Below are 23,248 nucleotides of genomic sequence, written 5' to 3' on the forward strand. Positions count from 1 at the left end.
TGCGTTTTTCCCTGTTTCTTTTACTGAACAGTTCAACACTGCTGGTAACTTGAAATGAAAACTGGCAACGTAGCATTTTTTCTTTTCGTACACACAGAGAGTACCTATTAAATAAGAATACACACAGTCAAAGAGAGAGAGAGAGCAATACACCTACCTCTATACCTACAATTTACATACATACAACATTTATTATAATCGACAGACCGAACGACCCAACGACAGACGACGACGACGTAGTTAGGTGTAGATAGGTTGATACACTATACGCTGCACAAGTATATATACTTATATATATGAGTGTGTATGTGTGTGCACAATTATATTTGTAGAAACGTGTGTAGGTAATATTTTATAATTCAGCAATCTAGTTATTTTTTTTATTCATTTGATTTGTGTCATGTTCGTATCGCATTAAGTAGACAGAATTTATACAAAGCAAAATAAAAAAATGTGGCATGTACCAGCTGAACTCAATACGTACATATATACATATATATGTAGGTACGTTGGGTTATGGTTATATGAGATGTATATATATACTAAAAGATATATTATGTGACTTTGTGTATACTCACGGTGAATGGCTGTTTGAACATTGATAATTGATAACAGGATTTATCTTTAATAACAAAAAAATTGAGAACAAGAAGAGAGGAAAGGAGAAGTATGATGAAGATGATAACGGGATCGAATGCAGACTATAGCGACATAAAGGTGGATTAATGCGCATAAATATAATTTAGGTAGAAAGTGGTAGGAATTTTAGTGCATATAGGTACCTATGTATACAGGGCGAGTCAAAGGGTTCCTCCTAATTTGAACACAAAAAAATGATAGGTACCTTACGCATCTGTTTTACATTGCTTCTAAGATGATCAAACTAATTGGACCTCATTTTGAAATTGATACTCTGTTAAATTACAAAAAAAAAGTATTCCGCCGGATGATGGAGAAGCACCTCTGAAACGCGTAGCACTTACCTATAACTTTTGAAAATAAATAGTTGTGATATTAAAATTAAAATACAGACAAATAAAATAACTTTCAAGTAACTTGTAGGTATTTATTTATTTTTCTACCCTTAAAAGGTCTATCGCCGTTAAAGGTCGCAAAAATGTTTATTAGTCACTTTGAAACTGCATCATTTAAGCACTGGTGCCACAATTTAATCAGCAAGAAGACTTCACATTTCCCGAACTACAGCGAACATGGAATTAATTCTTGCAAGAGCTTAAGACCCTAGAAACATCGACAAAAAAGGAGCTCTTGTGAACTCGGTGCCTTCCGCAACCCATTGTTCTAAAGAATTTTAAAAACCGCTTTACAAAATCAAAAACATGTGAAATATCAAAGCAGCAGAATGATGTTTTTCATTATCTCATAATAAAAGATGAAATGGTCAATTTCTGTATAGGGCTATGACCGACTTTTTTGGCGTGATGTGTTCTGGGCTGTCATGCCAGACGTCTTGGGTTCAAACCATGCCTGTGCCATCTTAATCTTTTTTCGTGAAAACTGCTTCTTGCGAGGAATTGACAAATCCTCTAAGAGTAATTCTTGTCATAAGAAGTGCATTTTCAAATAAGCCGTTCGGAATCGGTTTAAAACTGTAGGTCGCCTCTATCCCTGACGGGAATAGTTGAGAGTTGTAAGTCACTAGGCCCTAGTTCTGAATTGACTGTTGTGATACCTAATTTATTTATTTATCATGATTGCTGATGTTCTAGAGATAGGGTTTCAGCAGAATTGAGCTACTGCGCACACTGCTTGCGTCACAATGCTCCTATATACAATCATACAACCGGCTTACTTACAACAAATAAGAATTCAAATGGTTTTTATGTTCTCGGGATTCGAGTCCATAACTTAATTGAAGGATAAAGTGTAGATCAATAAACCCAATGAAGGATAACAAGCTGAGTCCAGTAGTTCCACTAACTGTTATGGAAAACGATCTGGAAAGAGCACTTGAGGCACGTTATATTTCATGTACTTAGATTTAAAAAACCTCCATAAATAAAGTTCTTGTCACTTTAAACTAGGAACTCACTTTTGACCTTCTCTCTATTTAAGAAAGCACAATACAAAATAAATAGTCAAGTAACAACGTAAAGCTGAGCTGCAAAATTAAAAAAATCCCAGTAATTATTCAACCAATCTCAATTTTGTAGACCCTGTCCTATCTTCAAGAAAATATATGTTCTGAACTGCGTCATCATCAGTCCCGTTAGAAATACCTACAAGATCAAGATCCAAAAACAGAAAGTCAAGTTCTTGTTCTGTAATGGCATTTTTATAAAGCTTTTGTTTTTATAGACTTTCGACAATGAAAATGAGACTTTAACAGTGAAACAAAATATTGTAAGCTGTAGAAGTACACGAACAAGCAAAGTCTGCAAATTATAAACAAATTCTACCGAAATTTGGAGTAGGTGTTGCCGTGTCAGTGAGACAATCTGTTGGTCAAAGTGTCATAAAAAATTTCACTGCCATTCAAGCTTCCAAAGCAAACGATCCGAATCAATAAATTTCACGGTGTTCTCAAGAATTGGGAATATCGCTCAGACAACATTATGTCGTATCGTGGCTACGGATCTAGGTTTCACTAATAAAAGACCAAGCAGACTCAAGTTTTAAGCCGATGATAGAATTAAAGTGAGGAACGTTCCTGGTTTGGGAACTTTTCAGGACCTTATAGGAAAACACTTTATATATTCAAGTTGATGCCAGCTAGTGCAACATACAACTTTTTTTTGTAGGGATACTACCTCTTGTGATGAATACATACATTTTAAAAAAGTAACTCTTAACATGAAAAAAAACCTTCTCATATTTAAGGTCCGGATTCAACAAAAAAGGTAAAGATTCTCTTAATTCCTGAAATTACTCGCGCAAAGGAATTGTTGAGAGTTTTAAATCACTAAGCCCTATATCAGTCGTAGCACCATTCAGGGTTGTAATTGGGTAATGTGATAATTCGTTTATATCCTCTCTTAGGCAGTATTCACATGAGCTCGAGGAACGAACGATAAATTAGTTACAAAATGTGAGTTTTTATACGTTTGAAGACATATTTCCACACAAATTTTCAACAAAACGATAAAAATATAGTTTCTATTTTATTTATGAAGCATACTTTTACTTTTCAATATCAAATATTAATAAATTTAAGAAAACAAATTTATTCGTCGCGAAAAAGATTTTAGTTGATACGAACTGTCAAACTTTATTAATGGTGCGTACTTAACCTAAAATAATCTTTCTTGTTCATTAATTCGCGACGAATTAAAAACTCTCATGTGAGAGAAATGTCAAAATCGACGAATATTCGTTTATTCGTTGGTCTTGCTCATGTGAATAGCGTTTACTATTGCTCTCTCTATCTTTCACTATGAACATGATAGAGAAGTAAAAGTCAATATATTCAACACTCCTGTTGGTCCTTGTTTAGCTTGAGTAACGAGCGTAATGGCCTTGAAACGTGTATTTCATTACGATCCAATGCCAAAAACCATTACGTTTTTTGACATAATGTACAAGATAATTTCGATGGGCTTAAAAATAATTTTCGAGTCTTATATCCAATTTGGATAGTCCGAAAAATTGTGAACGTGGAATTTTTGTTGTATAATTAAAAGGGTACTGAAAGAGCTATTAACACCCTTCACATGTTTAAAAGTTTCAACACAGTGTGAGCTTTGGAAAATAGGACGGGATTTAAGAGGAGATACATTGCTTTTAAAATGTTGATTATCAAAATGGGAGAGGAAGAAAGAGATGGATAAAGCATTCCACATTCTTCAAGAGCTGTTAAAACAAGAATTTCTATACTTGACAGTACGTCCAAAATTTAGCTTAAGAGTAAATTACACTTCCAGAAATGCTCAGTATTACGGATACATTGTTTGAGGCTGATTTGACTTTTTTTTGGAAAACCACGGAAGGTTTTACAATTACACTCATATGTCTCACAATGATCTTACAATTATTTCGCATTTAAGTAAAATAAGACCAATTTTTAAAATTTGTTTTTTGCACTTTAGAAAAGTAAAATAAGGCCAAACTATTTTGAGAAATAACACTAACTTATTATTACGATGAGGCATGCAACCACTCTGCCTATGAACAATATAGGATTTGGGGTAGGTGCGAGGTTGAGGGCATGCAAAGTTTTTATAAAAGTGAGATAAAACCAATTATTTCACTTAGCTTTATTTCACGGCAGTACCCGTGGCAGTATGTTTAGTGCGTTGGACTGTCATGCCAGAGGCCTTGGGTTCGATCCCTGCCTATGCCATCTAAAGCCTTCATGGGTACTGCGCTCTTGGGAGGAATTTACAAATTCTCCAAGAGTAACTCTTGTCATGAAAAAATGCTTTCTCAAATTAGCCGTTCGGATTCGATATATAAACTGTAGGTCCCCTCCATATTTTTTTAAGTAAATTTACTTTCATGGGGTCAAAACTAGCCGAAGTGATTATATTCTTGGCGTTTAAGTTAAACGATGAAAAAATTCCATACATCTGTAACCGATATTGATATATTTTCAAAATTTAAACAATTAACAATTTTGATACTGTGCTTATTCCTATACATATATAAGTATCATTTTGCTGTAAGATCATAAGTATCATTTTGCTGTAAGATCAAGAAACAAGGAGTAACTCTTTGTGCTTACTAATTTGGGTGCATGCTAGTCACTAGTCAACATGTAGTAACGTGGCGTGATGGTTAGTGCGTGTAACTCTCATGCCAGAGGTCCTGGTTCCAAACACTGTCTGTGTCATCTAACGTTTTTTTTTCGTCAAAGCCTCGAAATGGCTTGACTAACTGAACACATAGGTTTTTCTTATTAGCTTGAGTAGCAATACTCACGGGTATCACAATGGATCTGTATTGATCTAAGTGTGACGGTAAAGACTTCAACTATCAGCCCCTCAACCTAACCTAACCTACGTTTTTTATCACGGGTATTGACACTTGCGAGCAATTGACAAACCCCCCAAAAGTAATTCTTGTCAAGAAAAAGTGCTTTCACAAATAAGCCATTCGGATTCAGCATTAAACTGTAGGTCCCTTCTATCTCTGACAGCATTACTCGCACACGGGAATGGTTGAGAGTTGTAATTTACTAGGCTCTACTTCTTAAGAGACTGTTGCACCACCTCATTTATTTTTAGTCAACATATAATTTTTATTAAATATTCCTACTTCTTGATAAAAATAGTCAGGTTTACGAACTTTCAATACTTAATTTATTCAACTTATGTAAACATTAAATGCTTACAAATTCTTATCAGGTCACACATTGACCATGATTATTTTTTACAAGTAAACAATGATTTGGGTAGTCATAATTTTGTTATAAATTAAATCATTAATTCGATGCCCTTCACAAAAGTCAAAACAAATCTATTCAAAAAAAAGAAAACCCACACAAACCTACAAAAAAATAGCATTTTATGTGTACATACAAACGTTAGAAAAAAATTAAATAAAAACAATCTAAACGTGCTTACAACAAAATGATTAATTAAACACGAACTTAGGAATATTTTGTTTTCATATACATATGTAGGTAGGTAGGTAACTATGTATGTAGGTACTAAAAATTTCCTGACATTCTATGCCCCATATTTTGTTTGTACTGCTTCTACCGAGACGATAATCCATGATCACGAAAAGTGTGGAGTTCAAGCGTGATACCATGCAAAAAAAAAAAAACAAACGAACAATATTTTTGTTTAAACATTTTTATTTTATAAATTTTATTATTTTGTGTTACGTCATTGCATTTCTCGTTTATTTTATAAGTAATGTGTCTACAATCTAAAAATATCTCTCTTTTTTTTTGCAAATAAAATGTATTTCAAGCTGATAAGGAATCTGCTAGAGAGATAAGAACAAAAACAATAACTTTCCAAGAAACAGAGAAACAGATAATTAAAGTGCAATAAATTAAAGGAATAACCAAAAAAAAGGGAGGGGTTCTTTGTACTTTCTAGCATAGGGTGGAAATTTAATTAAAAGAAAATGTATGTATGAAGGCACGAAATGTGATCTGAGAATCATATTATTTGCTTTAAAGATTAAATGAAAGACTGAGGAAATGATAAATCTAAATCTTTGGACAAAACCATAGGCATTGGTATTTAACAGATGTAAGTTTTAAGGAAAAAAGGAGAAGTCTGTAGATAGGAAAGCAGTTTTAAAGTTTTCAACTGAAGAAAATTTCAATGCTTTGGGAAATTATCATGGTCGAAAAAATTGGCAAACGGGTTTCAAATCTACTTACACGCCCATGTTTCGAATTCCGATAGAAAGTAAATTGAAATCACCTTTCAATTTCACGTGAAATGAAATTGCATGTTCTTATAAAGCCTAGTACATACTTGTGAACCGTCTCGTGAACCTATACAAATTTCAGTTTTTGGTTCACCCGTGAACTTGCTCGTGAAGCTGAGTGGAGAACAAAGTGGAGAGTTTTCGTTCACGGGCAATTCACGTGCAAAATGTACGGGAACTGTTGGTGAAGCTTTGACATTTGGTTTGTTCATGTTCACAACGTGTACTCACAAGTGTGTACCAGTGAGCAATGTCAAAAGTTCACTTTCTCCACTGGCGAACGTTCACTTCACGATGAAGTATGTACTAGGCTTTAATTCAAACGATTTCGAAAACTTCGAAATTGCTGTGAACTGTCAGAACCATTTTTATTTTGTTTCTGAAGTAAAATGTTTGCTGTTTTGAAGATGGATGCAATATTATTGGCAATTTTAAGTGAAAAAAGGAAGCAGAATTCAAGAGAAAAAAAATGAAGACCAATTTTGCGAGACAAATCAAATATTTTGGATTTACCTGACACAATGTAAGTGTGTGAAAATTATGTAGAATTGTTCTGATAAATAAAGTAAATTCTTGATTTCCTCTTTTAAGCTTTCATTTTTATTTTAGATTAAGTAAAAACGCTTTTTTTATATTTTCTAAGGGAAATAAAACCCATCTATTCCTTCAATTCAAAAAATTGCTGCAACCCTCCGATTCCTAGCAGAAGGAAGCTATCAAAGATCAATTCGCAGAAATAAAAAATGTGATTTGAATGCGTTCAAAAAATGGAACAAACCGAAATACAGAACATCCATTTGCATGTTCGAAAATCCAATTCACAATAACGAATTGTGGAAGGTATTCACAATAAGTAAAATGTAGAACATGGGCAACAGTAGTGTTTCTTTAAAGATTCGAAATGTTTAAGAAAAAGGGTAAATTTAATTATTGCCCAAGTTATTAGTAGACGTTAAAGTATAATTGTTTAAAAAAATTCCTTTATGAAAATTTTGTTAAAACGCATATTTAATTTATTCCCGTAAAGACAGCATTAACACTTTAAATTTTTGGGAAACTAATAAGGGGATTCATTGTCGTGATTTTCTCATGAAAGACAAAAACTGTCCTGCTCGTTTTTTTTAATAACCCCTGGTAGTGAACTTGACAGTCAAGTTAGCACTACCACCCCCCAACAACTGTCAAAATAAACTTAAATTGAAAACCTGAGTATTCAATTAATTATCGTGAATTTGTCGTAGATAGATGAAAAAAAAAACATTTTCTTGTCGTGTACTTCCCAAATAAAAAATAACCAAAACTTAAAATCTGTGTCCATCTATCGATTTTTCTAAAAGTCCAACAAAATATTCATAACATTTTGTGTGAGATGACAAAAGTTTTAAGTCAATATCTTTCTTTGTTCTTCAGAGAGTCGAGAGTTGAAAATTATTAGTTATCACTTATTCGTTGTTTTCGTAGGGTTTTCGTGTTAATAAAATTGTATCAATTGAATGTTTCTAAAAAATTAACTAAAAGTTTGCAATAATATTTTTAATATAATAAAATGAGTTGGAGTTCAATATCTGTTTCTCGAAAGTTTTAGTCGCAAACCAATGTTTACCAATTTTAGTTTGTGTTTCTTATATAAAAAATACTGATTGGATTTTTCTAGGAACATTTTCTTATGTTATCATCAGCCCTATCACAAATTTGATCGTAATCAAAAATATGCTACGTTTCCCGATTGAAGTATCACAAATTAAATCGCAGTAGATTCGGAGTGAAAAAAGCATTTACGATTTTCGAAGTTCGTATAAATTGGCATCACGGAATTCGAATAGAATGGAATGAAAACAACTTTTTCCCCGTTAAATAATTTGTGTCGGACGCTTAAAGAAAACGTTTATTTTAAGAAAAAATGTAAGTAATTTTACAAATTCTATTGTTTTATAAATAATTGTTTGATTTTAAAGGGCAAAAACGACAACCAAGGCACAATATGAAAGGCTCTATGAGCTATGATATCCACCTTCTCCCAAGAATCTTAGGACAACTGCGAGCCGACAAATCAGGGATATTGAAGAAGAGAAAACCCCAGTGTCATACTCCTGTTTCAACAGATCCAAAACATACTTAATGCTGCTTTATTTAGACGAAAATTTCTTTGTAATCTGTAAGGTAGGTATTCAAATTAGACTTTGAAATGGATTACAAGCATCTGAGAATTTTTCTTTGAACTTTTAGTTTTTTCTTTCTTAATGTAGCTTCTTTAGTGATGGCAATAATTACAAAGGCCAATGAATCCATTTTGTTAGAAATATGATCAAGTTTATGTTAATTTGTTTAATTTCATTTTGACATAAAACAGCTGATTTCGAAAATCAAAATGAAAGCGTTCAATGCGGAAATACTTGTTTTGAATCCACTAGGATTTTGTGAATGCAATTTGTCGTAGATCGGGGCGAAGCTTTCCGTACGGGGAATTTTAACGATGGAATTTGTGATAGGGCTGCATATCTTAATTAATTCACGTGATGTCATACGAACATTAAAAAGTGGACCCAAAATGGATACCTGTGGAACTCCATGAATTGCTTTGACACTGTTTGGCATGAGCCTATTACTGAAGTTTTTTACCTACAGATATGGACATTAAAATAGATACAGAGACAGTCGCTAAGAGTAAAACCAAATTTAAACAACAGCATGCATTAGAGCATTAGCATTAGAAGTAATTTTAACCTTTATCCAAAAAAAAGTTAGACTATCTTATGTAAAATAACATGGGTTTAATTTTTGTTTAGCTTGTTGATTTTTGGAAGATGAATCGTTCCTTAGGCAAGACTGTGTTTTTGGTGGACATTAAAATAGAAACACATTAATATTTTTGTTTACTTTTATAAAAGAATAACTTCACTTTAGGAAGTAGAAGAGAAAGCTGTAATTTTAGTTCTACGATGTGAAGAAAAATCTTCAAGGGAAATTCACAGAGCAATGAACAGATCTCTCAAGTTGATTGCAAAGGCAATTTGACCACTGAGCCAAAAAACAGCTGAGAAAACAAAGCAAAACAATCCCAAGAGAAGACTGAAAGATCATTTGCGCCTTAAAAAAAATCGTTACAAATCTTCAAGGGAAATAAAAAACAAACTACAGCTTCCAATAACTTCCAGAACTGTTCGTAGAAGACTTGTTTAAGCTAACTTGCTTAGATCGCCCTTTCTAAGAAAAACAAAATATAACAACGCGTTTTAAATTCATCTTCGATCATTTTGATTGGAGTGGGCAAAAAGTGGAGGAATGTTTTGTGGATGGACGAAACAAAGGTAAATTTGTTTGTAAGTGATGCCAGACAAACCGTTAGATGGGTTCCTTTGAAAGAACTAGATCCCAAATATACATCCAGAAAACGGTCAAGACTGGTGGCGGCAGAATCATACTTGGGGGTTAAATTTCTTGGTGTGGCATTGGACCACTACATTTCAAAATATGAAGGTGAATATCATGAAGGATATGATGAAGCCCTATGCGGACGAGAACATGTCTCTCAAATGTGTTCTACAGCAGGACAACGACCCTAAGCACCCATCCAAATCTGAGTATTGGAGGGGCCATACCAATCATCTAACTTAAATCCAATAGAACATTTTGGAGGTGATTAAAAATGCGCGGTTGGGAAACGTTAACAAAAAATAAAGCTGAACTCAGGAGTGGTACAATATTTCAATTGAAAGATGCCGCCGATTATAAGACTCAATATCTAAAAAATTTCACACTGTAACTAAAGCTAAGGGCCAGGCTACCAGATATTAAAATAATTTTGAAATCAAGAATAGCTTTGCATTTAATTTAATTATTTTTAATCAGTGTATCTATTTAAAAAAAAAATAAGTTTATCCAAAAATATATCACAAGCTGAAAAGAACAAAAGGTTTTCAAAAGTTAGAAATGTATGAAAATTATTAAATCTTGGAATAATAAATAAATTTGGTGGCTCTGCAAATCGTGAAGAGCAAGGTTCTAGTAACAGCTCGCAACCATACCTAAAATAGAATAATATTGGGAATAATTCGGACCCACAGTTGTATATCCAATACAAAGGGGTAAATAGAAAAGTACTTGTCATGACACAAATAACTCTGGGAGAACTTTTTATGGACAACTCTAAGCATTATTGATCCCAACACTGACTAATAACTTGAAATAGCTCACATTAACTTTATATTATTAAGGGAACACTATATAGGTCCCATATTTTGTAAGGATATAACTACAGGGTCAGTTAAACGTCACTTAAATTTTAGAACAAATATAATAAAAATAAGGATGAATGCGTATTCAAGTTTCGAAACAGTTTTAAAATTTGCTTTTACATTGAACACAAAACTTAGATTTTTTGCAATCAGGACTATAAGCTTCGATCTTGACTGAAAATGTTGACATTTGGTAACAACTTGTAAAAAAAAAATAGTCAAATATCCAGCGAAGATATTAAAATTCATATTAATATTTATAGATAATGTATTGCATCATAAAGTTGTTTTTCTTATATACCTATATTATTAAATTTAAATTTTATGCAGGCAGGTATTCATGAACAATGAATTTAACCGAAAAAAACGAGTTGTTGGTAGATTTTAAATGAGCCTTTAAGTTGTAGGTACTCAGTTTCGAAGTTAAACCCCCGTTTTTGTAAGCCCTTTTAAATTTCTAGAATATAAGCCTATCTTTAAAAAAAATAGGACAGATGATATTATTTAAGTTTTAACTGACCCTTAACATTTAAAAACTATGTCAAAAAATTCATCACTCACTCTTCTTCCGAAATAAAACCGACAAATCAAATCAGAGTTTCTATTTTCCATTACAAAAAAAAAAACACTTAAAACTTAAATAAATAAATCATAACACCACCCACCCTATCAATTCAAAAATATATTTATGATGAATCCCTGGCACCTATAAAGTTTTAAAAATTAATAAATTCTCCCAAATCGATAATTTCACAACTCACTGTCGTATACAGTCTTCTTTATAAAGCACACCCCAAGGAAAATCGATATTCCCCAACCCTTATGTAACACAAGTTCGACCCACCACTTCGACTGTAGGTAGGTAGCAGAAAAAAAAAACGAACACAAAAGTCCAACAAAAAAAAGTCACACCTTTTTTAATTTATAGGCACAATGTTCTATTTAATTGAAAATAAAAAATTCAAAATTACACATTTTGTACTTACCAATTAAAAAAAAAATAAAATTATTCCAAGTTTTTGGTATCCAATTTTTTCTTGTTGGTTTTGAAAAATTTCATAGTTTTTCATCTTCGACATCGCAGAAGAAACAGAAAAATACGTAATGAAGAATTAGAAAACCCGAAAAAAGAATCGTGACCTCACCCAAATAAAATTATTATCTAGGGAATAAAAAGATGTTAGCTTTTTTTCCTTTTTTTTTTTTAAATGAAAATTCACATTAAAATATGTTTAAAAAAGAAAAAAACGTAAAATTTATAAACTTCAAATTATCGATTGACAAAGTTTCATCATTTCGGTGAAGGGAAAATGCACTTTTTATGTAATTTAAGGTGAGGTCGCACTCAAAGGATAAAATTATCGATTTTGTATTTCAAAATTTACGACATAAATATAAATACAAATAAAACGAACTCCTTTTATTCTCAGCAATTTAATATCCAGAATTCTTTTTGTTGAAGCAAAACTCCCCCTGATCACTTGATTTTACAGAAAAAAAAAAGATATTAGAAAAATCGATTATTTTTTCTCTGCTTACGAAATAAGAAAAAAAAAACATCCAGAAAAGAAAATTCCTCTACTGCTTTTTCGCACACCGAAAAAGGATTTTTTTTTTAATAAAACGAGCTTTGATGTAAAATTAAAGCACTTTACTTATTTTTGATATTTAACTTAAAAAAAAAAACGCACTTTTCTTCATTTTTCTTTCTTTTTTCCACACAAAACACATTGCAAATGAGGAAAAAGCCCGATTTTTCCATGCACATACATCTTCGAATACACCACACACTTTCAACACGAGAAAACACCCTTTTTTCTAACTTTAACCATCTTTCTGCGTTTTACCTTTTAGTAGTGCAGGGCTTTAACTTTTGCCTTTAAAATGAAAGCAATTATTATTTTTAAACCAACAAATAATAGTTTAGGAGAGGATAAACTAAATATTAAAGATATCTTTTTAGCTTTACAAAAATTTTAGAAAAAAAAGAAAACGATTGTTAAGAATCACAGATTACTTTCGGGGACATTATAAATAATTCCTCATATCGAAAGGAAGGACACACAGTACGAGACGATAATTAAGAAGAAAAAAAATAGAAGAAGAAGCACAAAAAAAAAGACTATCGAGAACGGTTTTGGTCAATTTTCATGTGATTTAATTGAAATAATTAACGAATTTTTGCAGTGGATTATCGACGACATTCTATTGCATATATTAAGTTACCTTTTCGCAATAAATTTAAACATTTAAACGCAAAAAATTGAATTTTTTTCACCCGGATTACAAAACGCACGGCCGAAGAGAATCTATATCTTGCTAAAAATTTATTTTAACGAAAATTCACCATAGATGGAGTACGTGTATATGGTATTGGTTGCCCTGGTGCTGACGTCTTTGGTGGTTTCGACTACGACGACGACACGACACAACACACACTGAGACGATAATACTCTCTACACGCGGCTTCAATACACACATCGAAGCAAAACTACACACACCCACAGTATAGTTCATACATGTACGAGCATCGAACAACAAATTTAGAATGATGTGAGTGAACTGGTGTAAAATTCACCAGAACAAATTCACCACGACATGTTGTCAGATTTCACATCATCTACATCTCTGATATCTGGTTTGTTTTGCGTGGAATAAGTTCCATTTATTTAATCAATTTATTACTGTTTTGTCTGCTAATAGTATCAATATCTTTGCATAGGGTGTTTTAGATTTACTGTGGTTTGTCACAAATGTCACATGAGACTATGTGAATGCGAATATAAAAATAAATGGAATTCAAATAAATTTGGCAACATGGAAGCTATTGACAATTTTATGTTGGTGTAGCTCCTCTCATCATGGAGGGGAAATTGGTTGGACAAGTTGAGTTGAGAACCAAAATAACCCGTATATCCCGTTTAGTGTGGTAAAAAAGCAAATTTATTCTTTCTTCCATCTCCACACCACATCACAAACTGCATACACACATAAACATAGCCTAGAATTTATAAATCCAGAAGAAAGAAATGTGGTGAAAGAACAAAGAACTGGACTGGCAAAGGCAATTTTAGCAGCTAGTAGCAAGAAAATATAAACATGCACGAAAGAATTAAATTGACAGGAGGAGATGGGCAATGAATGAGTGAAAAGAAAAGAAAATAAAAAGCTTGCAAAATATATTTTTTAATATATTTTCTTATATGTATGTATCTACATATTTAGAAGAATCTAACTTCGTAATTCAAATCATAATGTTACCCCCCGTCTACATCCATCCATCCTTTCATACACAAATTGATTTTTTATTTGTATTTATAAATGACCCAACAAAGTTCATATATTTTTATTTTTGCCAACAAAAATTTAAGGCAAAGAAAAGAATGAAGAATTAATATAAAACACCAACATGAGGCGGACAGATGGAATCGGTTAAAATAAAGTATTGAAACAGAAACAGAAATAACACACACAAGAAAAAAAGAACAACAAAAAGAAGAATAATTTGAATCAAGTTTGAAGAAGTGAGACAGGGCTATGAAAATGTAATATAAAAAAGAGAAAGAGTACAAAAATGGCGCATAATGAAACTTTATTTTCTTTGGCTTTTTTTTTGTTTTTTTTTTTTTCTTTTTTGCTGTGCGGCTGTGGCTCTGGTTCTGGCTCTGGTTGTTTGAAATGTTGAAGGGGGTTGGTAAACGGGCGGCGGCGGTCTGTTTTGCCATTCTCTCTCGTTCGGTTTCTTTTTTTTATTATTATTTTTATATCTTTTGGATTTAGTGTGCGTGAAAATTATAACTTTTTTTTATTTATTTATTTCAAGTCTTATAATTTTGTTTTCTTCTTCTTTTATATAGTAACAGTTGTGTTGAGAAAAATTTGTTATAGGGATGTATGTATGTAGGTATGTATGGTATTGAAGATGAGGATGTACATAGGAGAAGATTGCGTGCACTTCACTCCACCAGAGTTTATTTCAAGTTACCAACGTTCGTACATACAGATATTTATATTAAACATCCATACATATATACATAGATATGTACATAATTCACAAAAGGGAAAAGAGAAGGTAGGTTGGTTGGTAGGTAGATAGGTATGTACGAAAGTATGTATGTATATTTTTGGTTTTTAGATTATTTGTGAAGAAGAAGAAAACCATGCTTTTAATGATTTATATGATTTACAATACATACAAATATAGTTGTACTACATTAGCTATATGTGTAGAACATGTATAATAAAAAAAAAAAGAAAACAAAAATAAGAACATTGATGTTTGCATTTTATGTTAGGAAAATGGGAAGCAATGTAGAGAAATAATTAAAGATACATAGGTAAATATGTATGGCTATGTACATACCTACGTACATATTTAAGTTACGTAGGTAGGTAGACTGAATTGTGCAAGTTTGAAAAAGGGTGATTTTTTTGAGGTTAGGATTTTCATGCATTAGTATTTGACAGATCACGCGGGATTTCAGACATGGTGTCAAAGAGAAAGATGCTCAGTATGCTTTGACATTTCATCATGAATAGACTTACTAACGAGCAACGCTTGCAAATCATTGAATTTTATTACCAAAATCAGTGTTCGGTTCGAAATGTGTTTCGCGCTTTAGGTCCGATTTATGGTCGTCTACATAATCGACCAAGTGAGCAAACAATTAATGCGATTGTGACCAAGTTTCGCACTCAGTTTACTTTATTGGACATTAAACCAACCACACGAATGCGTACAGTGCGTACAAAAGAGAATATTGCGTCTGTTTCTGAGAGTGCTGAAGACCGTGAAATGAAAGATCTTGGTGTAAAACCGCATAAAATACAGCTCGTGCAAGAACTGAAGCCGAACGATCTGCCACAACGTCTAATTTTCAGTGAATGGGCCCTAGAAAAGTTGGCAGAAAATCCGCTTTTTTATGGACAAATTTTGTTCAGCGATGAGGCTCATTTCTGGTTGAATGGCTACGTAAATAAGCAAAATTGCCGCATTTGGAGTGAAGAGCAACCAGAAGCCGTTCAAGAACTGCCCATGCATCCCGAAAAATGCACTGTTTGGTGTGGTTTGTACGCTGGTGGAATCATTGGACCGTATTTTTTCAAAGATGCTGTTGGACGCAACGTTACGGTGAATGACGATCGCTATCGTTCAATGCTAACAAACTTTTTGTTGCCAAAAATGGAAGAACTGAACTTGGTTGACATGTGGTTTCAACAAGATGGCGCTACATGCCACACAGCTCGCGATTCTATGGCCATTTTGAGGGAAAACTTCGGAGAACAATTCATCTCAAGGAATGGACCGGTAAGTTGGCCACCAAGATCATGTGATTTGACGCCTTTAGACTATTTTTTGTGGGGCTACGTCAAGTCTAAAGTCTACAAAAATAAGCCAGCAACTATTCCAGCTTTGGAAGACAACATTTCCGAAGAAATTCGGGCTATTCCGGCCGAAATGCTCGAAAAAGTTACCCAAAATTGGACTTTCCGAATGGACCACCTAAGACGCAGCCGCGGTCAACATTTAAATGAAATTATCTTCAAAAAGTAAATGTCAATGTAAAAGTAAATAAAGAATCGATGAGATTTTACAAATTTTATGCGTTTTTCTTTTTTTTTAAAGTTCTCAAGCTCTTAAAAAATCACCGTTTAGTTTTGTGTTGTATTGTTGTTGTTGTTTTTGTTGCAGGTAGGTTAGGTGGGTAGCGTAAAGTGGTAGGTATAGTGGTAGTGAGTACCTATGGTGCAGTGATCGAATTCGAATGACGTCGTCATTTAAAATTGCAAATTTTAAAGAATTGGGTTATATAGTTAAGGTACCTACTCTTATTTGATACTTTGACTTGGCCACCTTGGTAGATAGGTAGATAACTACCTAAGTAGGTAGGTACCTAACTATTTAGGTACATAGGAACTAAGGTTAGGTTATGGACAGAGGTAGATAAGTAGGCAGGATATTAACTATATACCTACCTACATTGGTCCATAGGTTGGTATGCCTAGGTAGTAACCTGGGATGTAACCACATTGATTTGGGCTTAGGTAGGAACATACTCATGTCTGCTTGGTATTCCAAAATTTCATGATTTTTCAATTTTCTAGAACCTTAAAGATTTCTTGGCTCAACTTTTCTTCACCGCAGAACGATTTTATTTGATGGATTGGTGCAAATAAAAAAAAAACTATGGGAATTGTAGAGCGAGGAAACATTTGTGTAGGTAGGTATTTCTATTCTAAATTAATTTTCAAAGATCAGTTTTCCACACAGAAAGCACGAACAAATGGTTGATTTTTACATTTCCTATCTGTTTTTTGTTTCAGTATTGCCACACTTGTTTTTTTTTGGGAAATTTAATAGATTTTTTATACTGTGTCAATGCTGACAATGTTTCTACAAAATTAGCTCAAAATTACCAACAATATTTGCGTTTATAGTCTTGAGGTATAGGTACGCCATGGTAGCCAATACGCGATTTCCACACCTCAACATCCACAAAGGAACTTGGACTTCTCCAGATCAATCTACCGTCAACCAGATTGGCCATATTGCGATCTTTCCGAGGAGCTTACATCGACTCGGACCACTAACTCGGTGTATCCAAGGTAGCACTTCAGATTTCCAGACCCAATGCAAAACAGGGAGGTGCTGGGAGAAGGTGCAATGTCGAACGGCTACAATCGCCAGAGATCGCCTAATCCTTTTCCGACCGAGTTACGAGTAACCTATCTCGAAGTTCTCTGCAGCCAACATAATGTAGCGAAAATCAGTGGCAACATTGCCAAGATACAATCAGAGAAGCCGCCTCTGATGTGCTTGGTTTCAAACAGCCACCAACAAGGAACCCTTGGATTGATGAGGAATGTCGGCAGGCAAATGCAGCCAAACAAGAGGCATGCAAAGCGGCGCTGCATAAAAGGACGAGAGCCACTCATGAGCTCTATGAGCAGAAGAGGCGAGAGGAACGCCGACTTCTCAGAAGGAAAAAGAGAGAGCTTGAGAAGCTTGCGGTCGAAGATGTTGAAAGGTTAAGCAGGAATGAAGTTCGAAAGTTTTATGAACAGGTGAAACGAAATTCACAGGATAAACTGAGGATATGGAAGGACCACTCTGCAGACTGTATAACGGCGACGACGAACTGAATTCCGCTGTCAGGCAGGATGATCCATTCAACATAGACGACGAAAGCCAACAATCCCGTCCTCCCGACTTAGACGAAATAAAGATTGCCATATCTAAGCTAAAGTCTAATAAAGCCGCTGGATGGCTTGAATGCAGAGCAAAGCAGCTGGAGATAAGTTGGTTAGCAGCATGCACCAACTTATCTGTAAGATATGGTATTGTTTGCTCGATCCTGAAAAAAGGAGACCTTCTAAACTGCACCAACTATAGAGGAATCAGTCTACTTAACATCGCCTATAAAATCTTCTCTTCCGTAATATGTGAACGTCTTAAACCCATCGTCAACAACCTGATAGGTCCTTATCAGTGTGGTTTTAGACCAGGAAAGTCCACAGTTGATCAAATATTCACATTACGGCAGATCCTGGAAAAAAACCTAAAACCCCAAATCGACACCCACAATCTTTTCGTCAATTTCAAGGTTGCATATGACAGCATATACAGGGTTTACACAAGGTGATGCGCTGTCATGTGATTTTTTTAACATCGTGCTTGAAAGAATAGTGCAGAGCTCATACGTCAACACTAGAGGCACATTCTTTCAAAAGTCTGTCCAATTACTGCCATATGCTGATGACATTGACATAATCGGAAGAACTCAGCGTGATGTCAATGGGGCTTTTGTGAGTATTGAGGCAGAGGCGGCATAAATGGGTTTAACGGTTAATGAGGGCAAAAAAAAGTACATGCTGTCGTCAAGAAAGGACATACAACACCGACGCCTTGGTCAAAATGTCACAATCGACAGACCTAACTCTAAGGTAGTCAAGGACTTCGTCTACTTAGGCTCCGCTGTAAACGCAGAAAACTACACCAGCGCTGAGATCAAACGCAGAATAACTCTTAATAACCGCAGTTTCTTCGGGCTAAGAAATCAATTGAGTGGTAAAGTCTTCTCCCGAAAGACCAAAGTGTTGCTATATAAGACCCTTATCATTCCCGTCCTGCTATACGGTGCTGAAGCATGGACTATGACAAAAGCGGGTGAAAGCAGTTTGGGTCGTTTCGAGAGAAAAGTTCTTCGTGTGATCCCCGGTCCCGTATGCATTAAAGGGAAGTGGAGGAGAAGATGGAACGACGAGCTGTACGGGCTGTACAGCGACGTAGACTCAGCCAGAACGGTAAAAGTCCAACGACTAAGATGGCTGGGTCACGTAGAGCGCATTGAAACCATTGCTCCGGCCCGGAAAGTCTTCGAATCCACACCCACGGGATAGCGCAGAAGAGAGAACACGGATCAGGTGGCGGGCACAAGTGGAAAGTGGCCTCACTTAACTTGGAGCGCGAAACTGGAGAAATCTAGATAGTGACCGAGCTAGATGGAGAAGTTTGTTGGGTGAGGCCCTAGTTCACACTGGACTGTAGCGCCACCTTAAGTAAGTAAGAAAGTATTTGCATTTGATCAAATACCTAGTTTGATTTTAAAATCCGTTAAAGAGATTTTAAGTCGAAAACCAGATTTAGTACCATTGCATGAAAATTTGTGGTTGTCCATGATGGAATCGAACACACTTAGGCCAGTTTAATGGCCTATTGTGATACCATATGAATCTTGAGGCTTCCTCCTAAGCTCAATGGAACCAGTTTGAGTCCCTTACGAAACGCTAGAGGCTGATTATACCGATATGATTTAGATCGTTTAGATCGTTAAAGAAGAATTCTCCTAGGTAATTGCGTTTTCGAGGCAGAACAGGGCATGTGCAGAGAAGATGAAGAACTGTTTCGTCCTCTTCCTCGTCCATACAGCTTCTGCAAAAGTCATTTGAGAATACGTCTAGTCTCGAGGCGTTCTTTCCTTTTAGACAGTGTCCTATTATCGAGCTTATATGCGATATGCTTAAAGAGAGCACGCAGCTTGAACGTTTTAAATCCAGTGTTGGCCAGATGTTTTTTGTAACTTGACTCGTGGTGATGTTCCACCTGGTGCCTGCCCTCCTCACAGCGTCTTGCATTACCAACAGTTTACAAGTAGCGATTGGTATGCCAGCATTTGCCAAACGTGGTAGGGTGGGTTGCACTGTACCGTTCCTGGCGAGTGACCTGGAATGTCTCTATGACCCGGCACCCAGCAAAGGTGAATATTATACTGTTGATGGCTATTAGCGATGATCGACAGTTATGGATTGTTATAGAGATTGTAGAGACTGAGCCCAGAGATTTGATATCCGCCTGACTATTTGAGAAGATACCGATAGCAGATGTTGATACCACGTTTCCCTTAACCCAGGACAAGACTTCTTTTATCGCCAAAAGTTCCGCCTGGAAAACTCTACAATGATTGGGAAGGCGGTATGAGAGACTCAATTTCAGTCGTTCAGAGTACACACCTCCACCAACCCCTTCTTTGGTTTTTGACCCATCTGTGGATTGACTCAGCCTCCAAGAATGTTCTATCCTCCCAAAAAGATCTGGGAGGTATAGAAATCTGGAAGTTTGTCGAATTGCAGTTGGGGGATGGTGTAGTCTGTGTGCTTTGGAATTGATTCTAAGTACCTTAGAATTACGGAGTCGCCAATTTTGTTGTAAGTCCACTGCAAAGAGCTTGCAGCTATTTGTTTGCTAAATATGTCAAGAGGTGTAAGGTAGAGCAAGGTGTCCAGTGCCGCAGACGGGGTCGTGCGAAGCGATCCGTTTATACATAGGCAGGCTGAACGTTGGACTTTATTTAACTTATCCCTGTTTATACCTTTCTCTAAGGCAGTTCACCTTACTGCCACACCATACGTTAAAATCGGTCTGATTACCGATGTGTATAGCCAATGCGTGATTCTGGGCTGTAAACCCCATTTATTACCAATAGCTTTTCTGCAAGAAAAGAGAGCTTCAGTAGCTTTTTTGACTCTATCCTGTACGTTGCGTTTCCAATTTAGTTTTTTGTCTAAGACAAGACCTAGGTATTTAGCATAGTCTGAGAATTTTAATTGGATTCCTTTAATGTAAGGAGGGTTGACAAATGGAATTTTGTATCTCCTCGAAAATAAGACCAGATCAGTTTTGTGTGGGTTAACACCCAGTCCACACCGATCAGCAAATTAGTCTGTCCAAGGCATTTTGTAAGAGTTCTTTTAGGATATTAAGATGCTTTCCTGAAACTGCTATAGCAACGTCGTCCGCATAGGCTATCACTCTGAAACCCTCCGCATCCAGACTAGTTAGGATTTAATTCACCACTAGGTTCCAGAGGAGAGGGGATAGAACACCGGTGTCCCTCTACTAACGAATCGTCTACCAGAAGAGTTGCCCAGTTTTGAGTTTCTGCTAGTCAAGACTGAATGAATTAACTCCCGAAGCGAACTTCCTGTATAGTGAACTCTTTATGATGGAGGGAATATTCGATGGTGCGTACTAAAGTGTGTAACGCTGTTTCCACCGATTTACCTTTACAGTAGGCATGTTGAGACGAAGACAGAACCTTGTATCGATACTTGCCCTTAAATGGATATCAATCAATCTTTCCAGGGTCTGAAGAAGGAATGATGATAGACTTATAGGTCGTAGATCTTTAGGATTGACTTGGGAGCATTTACCTGCTTAAGGTATAAAAACAACTTTAACTTCTCTCCATGCCAAGGGAACATGGACCAGGTAAAGACAGCTGGTAAAAATTGCCTCAAGGATTGGTGCAATTATGTCAGAAGCCTTTTGTAATTCGGCTGGTATTATTCCATCTGGTCCTGCAGATTTAAATAGTTTGACGCTGTTGAGAGCCCTTTGAAGCTGTTGAGAGCCCATTGAAGCTTATCCCTTGTGATCAGATCTTGTGGATATGTTGTTGTTTTGAACTTCAACGTATATAATTGTTGCAAATTTCGGTAAGAGAACTACCAGGAAAGTGAGTGTCCAATAGTAAGTTCAGCTATTCATTACTTGAATTGGACCAGAAGCCGTCTGCATTTTGCAGCTTGGCATAGCTGGATTGGTTGAAAGAATTTTCCGTAACCTAGAGGCTTCAGAAGTTTCTTCTACCGTGCCACAGAAGGATCGCCAAGAAGATCGCTCTTCTTGTAGATTCTTAGGGATTCTTTGTAGGAGTCCCAATGAGAGGCTAGTCTTGCGGCTTTGGCCCGGTTAAAAAGTTTTCTGCATTCTTTCCTCTTATGTGTATAAGTAGACAAGCAATTTCTAGCGATCTGTTCATAGCTGAGGTAAGGTCATTGACTTTGTTGTCAAGTTCATTAGCGTTAGAGGAAGGACTAGATAGTCCAGGTTCTAGTAAACTCTGTAATGAGTTCTGTATGAAGCCCAGTCAGTTTTCAGTTCATTTATATTGAACTGGATATATCTATCAGGTTAGTACCAAGAATATAATCAAAAAGAGACTCACCTCTATCGTTGATATTCCTGCTGCCCCATACAGTATGATGAGCGTTAGCATCGCTCCCAATAATTAGGCGGATCCTTTGCCTTTCTGCAAACTTCCTTTGATTGTTTCCAGCCTAGCTACGGTGGTATCTTTGTCACTGAAATGATGGAGTAAAAATACATTAATGCTACGTTTCACTAGAATGCAAGATCTAGGTTCACCTTTATCTGTCACACAAAGTGTGTATTACCCAGGAGTCCTGAGTTCTCAAACAACGGATCCCACAATCCATGGCTCTTGGATCAGGACAATGTCTTCCCCGTTTTTTACCAGACGGAGAAGAAGTGAAGCCGAGGCCTTTATGGAGTGTTGGAGATTAATTCGTACTAACTGCAGCATTTTGACTACAATTAGGCAGATCAACCTCCACCACGGTTTTGTTCTGATCCTCTGAGTCTGAGGATGAACCCACGAGTTCGTTCTCGTTCGTTAACCCTAAAAATCAAGTAAACTTTTGAAAAAAATCCAAATAACCGCTTTTTTATAAATCAACAAAACTGAAAAAAATATTTTTCACCTCAAAAATTTTACGAACAAAAACTGATTTTATCTCAAAAAATGTTTTGCAACGGAAAACGGAAAACAACGTTTTTAACATCTGGTTAAATTTTGAGAAAAATCAAATTGGCACTTTTTTTTATAAAACATTTCTCAAAGATGGTAAAAATTGGTTTTCTACTTAAATATCTTTTCAAAAATTTCAGATATTGGCTTTAACCTACTTTTATCTTTAAAAAAAAATTGTTGTTACCATTCAGTAAAATTTCGTGAAAAATCTAAAAATAAAAACCTAAAAAAAACAATACTAAAATTTGGTAAAAATTTACTTTCGTCTCTCTTAGCTTTTTAAAAATTGAAAATATTGTCTTCAAACTCTTTTTATTTCACAGAAAATATTGTTTTCGATATTCAGTAGTTTTTTTTTTTTATAAAAATCCAACAGTCCGTTATTTCATAGAAAAGAAATAGAAAAGAAATAGAACCCAAATTTGGTAAAAATTGATGGTGTTCTTGATATCTCTCAAATTAATTTCATTCATAAAATTTTTTGAAAATTTAAGAAATGATACTAAAATTGGTAAAAAAAATTCTTTTCGACTAAAAATCTTTTTAACAAAA

At 35.1% G+C, this 23,248-nt stretch overlaps 2 protein-coding genes across 4 annotated transcripts in view; one reads left to right on the top strand and one right to left on the bottom strand.

Annotated features, from left to right (window-relative positions):
- The window catches only part of LOC129945205 (uncharacterized), a 198,597-nt gene extending 185,571 nt beyond the window's left edge, over positions 1-13,026 (bottom strand). The window contains exon 1 of one of the 3 annotated variants that reach the window (XM_056054862.1): positions 12,810-13,026. The gene's annotated coding sequence lies outside the window, so the exon portion shown is untranslated. The other 2 variants (XM_056054864.1, XM_056054863.1) reach the window with 2 other exon arrangements.
- The window catches only part of LOC129945056 (jerky protein homolog-like), an 83,133-nt gene that overhangs the window by 16,288 nt on the left and 43,597 nt on the right, over positions 1-23,248 (top strand). The gene's annotated exons all lie outside the window — the stretch shown is intronic.

Source organism: Eupeodes corollae, chromosome 2, assembly GCF_945859685.1.
Source record: "Eupeodes corollae chromosome 2, idEupCoro1.1, whole genome shotgun sequence".
NCBI classification, from domain to species: domain Eukaryota; kingdom Metazoa; phylum Arthropoda; class Insecta; order Diptera; family Syrphidae; genus Eupeodes; species Eupeodes corollae.